Raw genomic sequence first — 8,350 nt, 5'->3', positions numbered from 1 at the left:
GACGTTGAAACAACTGGATCGGATGTCAAAGAAATCTCGGGTAACTTTGTAGCATTTACTGCACGTGTCGCTGGCTGTTCGGAATCTGTTGAAGGAGCTGACTCAGAGAGTGGTGAATATGTCTCCGCGGAAGACTTAGAACTAAATGCTTTATCTTTTGAAGTTGAGTTTAATAAGTTGTATCCTAAATGGGAAGCCCTACAAAAAGTAAATCATAAACTAGCTAGTGAGATAGAGATTGTAACAAATGCTAGTAAAGTATATCAAACTCAAATAGCTGATAGGAATGTACTGCTTAAAGAAGCAGCTGACCGACAAGAAAAATTACAAAACGAAGTACAGTCTGGGAATGTACTGCTTAAGGAGGCAGCCGACCGAGAACATAAACTACAACAAGAAGTACACACTTTGAAGCAGGAGCTAAGCACCTACAAAAGGCAAATCCAAATGATGGACACCACATCAACACATGATAAAATCCTTGATTCCGGAAGAAAAACTTTTGCAAAATTTGGTTTGGGCTTCACCGGAAGCAACTCAAAAGATAAAACGGTATTTGTCAAAGCGTTTGGACCTGATCCAGAGGACATCCTTGAATTCAGCACAATAAAACGCTCCTATGGTAAAGTAAGCGCAAATAAGTTCCATTATAAACTATATAACCCCGTTTGCCACTATTGCAGGTTACGAGGTCATACCAGACCTGAATGCTACTATTTCTACAAGGATCAAAGAATAGAGAAGTTCAGGCACAAGAACATACAACCCTTCACAAAACAAATTTGGGTTAAAAAGACTGATTATATTTCGTTTGTTTCGTTTCACACTAAAAGTGCAGGAAGGGAAGAGAAATGGTATTTTAACAGCGGGTGTTCCAGTCACATGACAGGAAATGTCAAATTCCTGAACAACGTAAATACCAGTAAAGGTGAAGTTACCTTTGGTGACGATGTCAAAGGTCAGGTGACTGGCGTAGGCACTCTTACTGTCTAATTCCCTCAAGCAGGTATTTTTTTATTTATTTAAATTTTTTTTTTGTAATCTAACAGTTTAATTTTTGTGTTACGTAAGTATGTCTTGCAGGGACAAAACTGTTGTTGACATAATCTTCGAACTTAATTGGCCGATTTATTCTCTCTTATAAACTTCTTTTCATGTTACTCCTAGAAGACCCATTCAAGACAAACACCAACATCTTCTCCTACTTACACTCAACTACCTACCTTTTAATATTCACATCTATGCCTTATAGTCATCAAATCCACACGCCTTTTCAAAAGAAACATCACATCACATATTTATTACTTTGTCTCCTCTTTGTCTCCACTAAGCTGAGATCATCACCATCATCCTCTCCAACCCGTCATCTTCCACCATTTTTATTCCCTAAAGCTTCTCAAATGGAAAATCCTTTTCTCTCCTTCGTATCTCAATCCGAAAGGGCAACTCTTTTTCGCAAGATAATTGATGTCGTTTCTCCCTTATCTCCTGAAGCTACGGATAAGATTCTTGCCACTATCAAATCGGATGTATTTCTCCTTGAAGGGCTCACAGCCAAAGAACATAGACAAATGCTTGCACTGGCTCGGCACATCACCACTACACCCTGGACAATCCCACCTGTGACAGTCGCTGCTCCGGTTTCTCCTCTACCCGAACTTGTGTCTCTCGCATCTTCTCACAATGTGGTATTTCTCTTCGCTTCTGCTTCTTTAGACTCTGTGCCCAATCTATCTTCCTCTAGAAAAATTGATTTTAGTGTTCCTTTGCCTGATCAATTTGTGTCTACCGTATCTCATGATAATTTTGGGGTACAAAATCTGCCTTTACCTGGTGATCCATATGATCCTTTAACTCACAATTTACCTAGAAGTACTGAAAATTAGTAGCTTTGTCTGATTTGGTGAATTTCTTGCCTTCTACCTTTCCTATTTGCAATATTGCCCAGCATTCTCTGATTCTGTTATACCCGTGTCTTGTCCGGCCTTTTCAATCCCCATTACTATTTCTGCTTCTAAAACTCAGTCTAAACATGCGCCCATTTCTGTTTCACCTACCCAAGACTCGGTTCCCATTATCACTGTACCTCTGTCTAAAACTTCCTGAAAGGGAAAAGAGAAACTGTCTATTTCAGGTACTGCAGAAAAGAGGAAGGTGTCTCATTTAGATGATGTGGAAACTCAATCTGACCGTAAGCATCAAAGGAGGGGTTCCACTCTTCCACCCAGACTCACTCGGTCACGAGCCCTCACTGAATCACCAACTGTACCAGTTCCATCCGGCTCAAAATCAAAGGGGTCCCGCAAAACTTACGAAGGAAGAAGACTTTAACGAAGAACAATTCCTCAGTACTTTGAAGGCTTCAAACACTCAGGAAGTTGGTACACACTCTAACTCTTCTCCTTTAATTGGTATTACCTGAATACCCGAGTTTGAGAATCCTAATGTGTTACATTTTTTTTTTACTGGCAATCTTTTTTCACAGTCTTCGTTTGCCATTTATATTTTTTTTCTCTTTCTCTGTTTTTTAAATGTGCCTAAGATGAATTTTGTCTTTTATTTTATGTGAGTGGCTTTAAAATTGAACATGAATTATCCATTCCATCTTCTATATGTGTGTATCTCTGAATCTATTCACACATCAGGTACATTTGATCATTCTGGATTCGTTCTCTTTACTTGTTCGTTTAATTTTTATCTTTAAAGTGTTCGTTCAATTTGCCTGGGTTACTCTTTATGTTTGGTTATTAGCTATTTCTGTATGATCACTACATGTCCTTTTTACATTTAATTTGCCTGGGTTACTCTCTAAAGTGCTCGTTTAATTTGCATGGATTAAAGTGTTCCTTTTTGTTCGTTTAATTTGTTGCAATTTGATTAATGTGTTTATTCTCTTGTGTTACTTTGTGTATGTGATTGTGGTTTGTTTAGTCCGGTCATGACCGTATTTGTATTTATTCATGTGTTTCCCGCGCTATCTGTGCCTCAATTGTTTATTTGTGTGTTTTCCGTGATATATGGTCTGAATCTGTGCCTAAATTTGGTTTATATGTGTCTATGTCTGAATTTGATTTATTTTGAATCTTTGGCTTGCTTTACATAATGTGCTTACTGTTTTATTTGCTTGTGTGTTTGACTCGAATTGGAAATTGAAAATTCCTGTTTTTTTTTTTCTTATGTGTTTTGCTGAGTTGTTTGCAAGTTTCGTGTGCATGGCTCTAGGGCTCTCGTTTTTTTTTTTTTTTTTTTAAATCTTCTGCAGGTTCAAACAAAGCAAATAACTTATTATGGAGTCCCAATTAAAGCTTCAAGCTAATGTTAAATGTTTGGGCAAAGCAAGCAATCATGATGTACATTTTGAGGGGGAGTTCTTCTTAATCTTTTATGAATCAATTCCATTTGTGTATTAATTGGGTATATATGGATTCTCTTACTGGACTCTATCAGTTTTTTGGATTATCTTGTTGGGTTATCGTTTTATTTGGCTCATCATAATCTCTGTGGTCTGATTTTATAATCATCACCTTATATGGATTCTCTTACTGGACTCTATCAGTTTTTTGGATTATCTTGTTGGGTTATCGTTTTATTTGGCTCATCATAATCTCTGGGGTCTCATTTTATAATCATCACCTTATTTGGATTCTTCTTGGTTTATCTACTTGATGAGATTATTTATGAGGAATATTTTGGATGTGATTGCTTATAAGGCTGTATCTTCTTGGTGTATGATATCTGATACTGATGATGCTGCTGACGGCTCAGTTTCAGGCACCCCGTCTGCACGGTAAAACTAATCCACTATTATGATGTTCACCTTCCTTTGTCATTTATTTGGCAAAAAGGGGGAGTTTTTGGAGTAAGGGTGAGTATTTTTGAATACTTTTTGATCTTTTGGAAGTGTTGGATTATTATGGAAGTCATAGGACTATGATGAGGTATTTGGCAGTGGTTATATTTTTTTTGGAAGTGTTGGATTATTATTGAAGTCATAGGACTATGATGAAGTATTTGGCAGTGGTTATATTTTTTGGAAGTTTTTTCTGTTAAATCATATTTGTTAGGGGGAGTAGTAGTTCTGTTTGATGCACCTAACAAGTTGAATGGATGTTTCGTTTTATGCTCTACTCACATGAACAAGTTGATTTATGATGTGGTATGCTATGAATTCGCTATGAATTCAAGTCTACTGGTTGTGATCCCAGGCTTGAAGAATTCTAATAAGGTACACTATTCACAAATGGTCCAAAAAGGAATTAAGTTTAATTTTTTTTGTTGTTATACCTTTGTGTCTTGTTCAAGTACCTATACTAAGGGCTATTAATAAAATTATATTGATTCTTATTTTCTGCCCAAAGTATTTGATACTCAAGTTTTACCAAATAAAATGCCAAAGGGGGAGATTGTAAGTGTAAAAATTATTTACACATTAAACTAACTAGTATTGCACCCGTGCGATGCACGGATCAAATTTTATATAATATTATATCATTACAGTTTTAAGAAGAAATTGTATTTATACAATATAAAATTTGATTAGAGAAATATTCTGTATTAGATAAAAAATAGTTATAGAATTAATATTTATATATTAGGCAAGGGACAAAATGAGCTCCATCAAATATATATATATATATATATATATATATATATATATATATATATATATATATATGACATTTAATATGATGAAAAAAGAAAAAAAAAAAAAAACTTGAGTTGAATCTCATTAAAAGTGTGAAATAATAATCCAAAAGTTCTATTTGTTAAGCCCAAACATTTTAAAAATGGTCAAATTAATTACTCATGGACCCCTTAAAAAAAAATTACCCATGGACCCCTTAAAGAAAAATTATCCATGGACCCTTTCCTGTGCTAAGCCCAATTCATTACTCATTGGCCCACGTATAAGTAGCCGAAGCCTAAAACGAAACCCTAATTCAGCCAGGCAAACCGCAAGACCCTTCCCACTTTCTCAGTTCTCTCCCTTTCCTCCTCCAATCTGTTCGTACGGTCTTGGCCTCTCGTCTCTCTCTTGATTATTCTGGATAGTTCGCTCAAATCTCATTATGCAATCGCTTCCCTTCTCAGCTTATATCTACCCATTTAGCATAGAAAAAATGGTTTCCACCTCGGGTTATATTTATCTTTCCGTGAACGATCCCTCCTTAACAACATTCATCTGAGAATCGATAACAATTCTACTCAAATCTACAAAACATACACTGTAACGCACGAATCCGTGACAGGAAAAGCCAACTACACCGGTGTGTAGTATTACAAAGCAAAGATGGTCCGAATAAAAGTCAGATTACACTCAGATTTGCTAAAGTAAGTTTTAAAAAAATAACTTTTTTTTTTTTTTTTGTTTTCAGTTCGAATATAATTTTTCTTCATTTTTATGCATTTTCCAGATTTCCACCGAAAATAAGTTGTATTAGGTTTTAAATTTTTTTTAAACTTGTTTTTAGCCGATTCAGAAAATGTCAGGTACTACCGTACTATGTTATGTTGTCCGATATTTGTTCAAATTCTAAAAAAATGAGAGAGGGTGGACATAGTTAAAAGAGTTAGGGGCTTAAAGAAACTCCAAGATGGAGCTCAATTGAAATGATAAATAAAATTTAAGTTTTATATGCAGGCAACCAATTTCATTTGCAAATTAAGGAGATAAATGAGTTGGAAAATTTAACTGCTATGAAGACCCCCTACCCCTTGGTTATATTCCGGATTTCCGTTTGAGGATGATGAGGAGTGCATCCTTTCAAGTCATAGTTAGCAAATTATATAAGGACTTCTGAATACTCCTAAAAGTTACATCAACCATTTTTAAGAACTGATGCTTTTTGTGGTGACCGCAACAGTTTTACAAAATGTCTATCAAGGATGACAGAGCCTACTTTAATAAAATAAAAAAAAAATGAACCAAAAAAAAAATCTTAGTTTCATTATATACCAAAGAAGCAAGGAGCCTGCTTTTATATTCAGATTATATTAGTTTTAATATATATTACCACTAACTATACATTATATGTTTTTCAGGTTTTCAACTATGGAATAGGGATGGTTGTTTCTATAATTCAAGTTATGCACCGTAATAGATATAAAGATATCAAAGGGTCAGTATATTTTGTACCCTACCATTTCCTCAATCTCTACCTCTATATTGTGTGCTTACTCTTGTAGCCTATGATAATTAACCCCTTTATCTTTTCATGGTTGTTTGATTTGCTCTCTCATATTTGAAGTTTATGCTTGAAATTGGGAAATTATTCCTATTTATCAGCTTGTATGATAATTGACCATTTATTTTTTTGCCCTGGAAATTGCATAAAACTGCCTTAAAGTGTCCATAATGTCATCTTTTTATTTTTCACTAAAAAATGTTCTCTTTTTAAAAAATTAAAAATGTACATTTAACTGTGCATCTTAATTACTCAACTGAAAATTACATTTGTTTTTTCATGTATCTTTATTGCATTTGTATGACTAAATTGGTTTAAAATGTATGACTAAAACTGAAACCTGTATTGTATGGGTAGTAAAAGAACTATTTTCTGGTTCTAGTCACTATAACCCTGCCTTCTTTGAATTTAGTTCTGTCCTTCTCAATTAGTTTTATAGTACTTAACCTAAACTAACATTTTTATTAGTTTAAGGAATATTAAGCATATTATTTTCTAGAAAACTACTATGAATGCTTGCATCACTTACCTTTGAATCATGAAACAAACATTCTCTGCTCTTGACATTATTTCTAACTGTTATATGACCTCTCTTCTCACCTCTTTTATACTTTTTGGAGTGAGTTTGATCCTTTGGTTTGTCTCTTGGGCATTATGTACTGTCCTTCTTGGTAATTTCAGTACCTTGCTGATTAGCATGTCCTTCTTGGTAATTTCAGTACCTTGCTGATTAGCATGTTATATTTCTTGTACGCAAACGTTTATTTTTTGAACTATTAGATTGAATTACCTGTACTGTATTTTTCTTTCTTTGCATAGATATTAACAATTAAAATGCAGGCAGATGATCACGTTGAGTTTGATGAGCATGGATAAAAGTCTCTAGTAATATATTATACGGAGTATTAAATTTAAAAACATGAATGCTTGCATTACTTCTCCATCATGAAACATACATTTTCTACTTTTGAGCAACAAACCCAAAGCCTCACTACAAATTCTGACAAGTTAAAATCTGAGTTGTTATCACCATGCTCATAGTATTACCTAAACTGTAAAGATAATAAAAAAGATACATTGTGTACTTACCTCTGTTATCTGGTAGATGTTTCTCTTTTTGCCAATAACAGTAGAACTTGTTAATCTCATGATTACTTGTGTATCAATGTGCTTTCTCAAGTCATTTGAATTCTGGGCTTTGGATTTCTGTAGAGTTGGTTTTAACAGTGAGCCAAATTATTGCAGCTATCGTTGGTTAGTCATTATCAAGGCATGAGCACCCACACGAACGCCACTGTTTGCTTGGATTGTGGGTTATGCATCTGGATGAGTGGAGTTCTTCTTCCCTACTTTTGCTGTGGATTATTTTATTTAGTAATAGCTTTATTTGTTTTTAATTAAGAAATTAGTTAGAGTTGTTAGAATTTAGTCTATTTTGGACCATGTGATATCTAAATGTGTGGATGGTATGCATTGGTGAATGAAGACAAAGACAACAGCGCATGAAGCTTTCAAAGAGACAAAGTGTTGTGGCTGTGATTTAATTTGAACAAAATAAAAGGCTACATTTAGGGGTCGTTTGGTTCACGGAATGTCAGATTACCTTAGGGAATGTTAGATTGCTGGGAATGTTAGATTACTGGGAATGTTAGATTCCTATGTTTGGTTAAAATTGGGGTATGTAATATAATCATGTTTGGTTTAGGGTTATCTTTTATACACACTATAATATCCTTAACATATTTTCATATATTTTAATAAATTTAAAAATTAAAATAAATAAATAAGATAACGGTATCATATATAATTACATGATTTTAAAATATTAACTAAAATCTTGAACTTGAGAAACAAAATTATTTTATATGCTAACATAACATAATAAAAATAAAAATATATATAATTACAAAAATAATTATATATAATAATAATAATAATAATAATAATAATAATAATAATAATAAACTAACATAACCAAGGTTATCTTACATTACCTAAGATTTTGAAGGGAATCACATTCCCTTCAAAATCCTATGTGGAGGGAATGTGACATTCCTGGGGAATGTTAGATTCCCTGAGATAATGTGCACCAAACATAGGAATGTGAGCTTTGGAATGTCACATTCCCTTGGTTATGTTATATAACTTGAACCAAACGCCCCCTT

General features: G+C 33.9%; 1 long non-coding RNA gene across 1 annotated transcript; it reads left to right on the top strand.

The window, feature by feature from the left end:
• Nucleotides 1-4,954: 4,954 nt before the first annotated feature.
• LOC109171168 lies at nucleotides 4,955-7,804 on the top strand. The gene is made up of 3 exons (XR_002052545.1): nucleotides 4,955-5,331; nucleotides 6,043-6,119; nucleotides 7,431-7,804. It is a non-coding gene; the product is annotated as an uncharacterized LOC109171168 (long non-coding RNA).
• The last annotated feature ends 546 nt before the right edge of the window (nucleotides 7,805-8,350 follow it).

This window comes from Ipomoea nil, unplaced genomic scaffold, assembly GCF_001879475.1.
Source record: "Ipomoea nil cultivar Tokyo-kokei standard unplaced genomic scaffold, Asagao_1.1 scaffold3399, whole genome shotgun sequence".
Lineage (NCBI taxonomy): Eukaryota > Viridiplantae > Streptophyta > Magnoliopsida > Solanales > Convolvulaceae > Ipomoea > Ipomoea nil.
This window is presented reverse-complemented; position numbering and strand designations above follow the sequence as displayed.